The 1,307-nt window shown below is 47.1% G+C and overlaps 1 protein-coding gene across 3 annotated transcripts in view; it reads left to right on the top strand.

The window, feature by feature from the left end:
• Nucleotides 1–936: 936 nt before the first annotated feature.
• Nucleotides 937–1,307, top strand: part of adcyap1r1b (adenylate cyclase activating polypeptide 1b (pituitary) receptor type I) — a 22,439-nt gene continuing 22,068 nt past the window's right edge. For 2 of the 3 annotated variants that reach the window (XM_030373212.1, XM_030373214.1), the window contains exon 1: nucleotides 1,181–1,283. The gene's annotated coding sequence lies outside the window, so the exon portion shown is untranslated. Of the gene's footprint in view, nucleotides 1,284–1,307 lie in introns of all 3 variants that reach the window. The other variant, XM_030373213.1, reaches the window with a different exon arrangement.

A 1,307-nucleotide genomic window follows, 5' to 3' on the forward strand; every position in this document is an offset into this window, starting at 1 on the left:
CTTTCTCCTCTTACTTATCTCCGTAGTAGACAACATTGACCAAACCCATATGAACAGGTTGATTTGATCAAGAGTTGTTGGCAATTACATAGAGAAGCAGAGCCATTTTCAATTGATCTAATATTCTTTTCAGATATTACTCCATTTCTTCGATTTTACTGTTATGCTGGCCTTGTGTTTAATATCAAAGTTACCACAATACCTTTTGATATAATGACTTCATCAACATGATTGCTGAACAGCTTTGGATAGGCCTATCTGAATATTCATACAAAGGGGACTCTTTCCAGGCTCTTATTGCAAATACAAACCGGTTGTTCATAAGGCTGTTTTAATATAGACTGTCCTATGAACGGTTATACAATGCACTCTGCGTGTATTCATCAAGATGCCGTTTCAAAGCGGCTGGTGCTGTCCCTGGTGCTGATCTGTAAAACCACTTTCTCCTCCTTCTCTTCGAGACGACTCGAGCCCTGAGTCTCAAAACACGCACACACTGCAGCCGTTCATTAAAGTTGCATGACTTCTCCCGTGTACGGTTTAACCGTGTTGTTTTAACGTGCAAATCATCATACTGCGAGCGTGCGTGTGTAAGTATTTGCGTGCGGATGGCGTTAATAATAGCTAGGCTAGTACAAACTCCGGAGTGACGGTTTACAACAGCTGCCCTTCGAAGAAGATGCTCGCCCACAGCCTCACCTCCGATGTGTGTGAGAGAGAGAGGGAGAGTGAGTGAGTGAGAGGGAGGGAGGAAGAGAGAGAGAGAGAGAGAGAAAGAGAGAGAGAGAGAGAGAGAGAGAGAGAGAGAGAGAGAGAGAGAGAGAGAGAGAGAGAGAGAGAGAGAGAGAGAGAGAGAGAGAGGGGGGGAGAGAGAGAGAGAGAGAGAGAGAGAGGGAGATTGTCTGAGAGGGGGGAGGAGGAAGATGGAGAGAGAGGCACGGTAAGTAAGCCAGGGATGTGCTTATTTGAAATGCGCAGCGCATTCTTCTCCAGCGGGCGGAGAGACGAGTCGCAGAGGTCCGCAGGACAAGGTGCTCTACCCTCATCATCATCCCAATTAGGCTCCGTTTCTCTTTTAAAAACCCGGATCACATATTTGAAGGATCTTTTTTTTTTTTTTTTGCCACATTTAGCGACGAGCTGAAGTTATTGTCGGTCCGTGCAGATTGGAATCCCCCCCCCCCCAACCCCCCCCCCTCACCATCTCTGTAGAAGCTGCTCCGGGGGACAGCGTGCCGGGTTGGAGGTTGTGGCTGCTGCTCTGGAGGAACCTTGATTTGACGGTAAATGAATTCAATCCAATCTCA

This window comes from Gadus morhua, chromosome 12, assembly GCF_902167405.1.
Source record: "Gadus morhua chromosome 12, gadMor3.0, whole genome shotgun sequence".
Lineage (NCBI taxonomy): Eukaryota > Metazoa > Chordata > Actinopteri > Gadiformes > Gadidae > Gadus > Gadus morhua.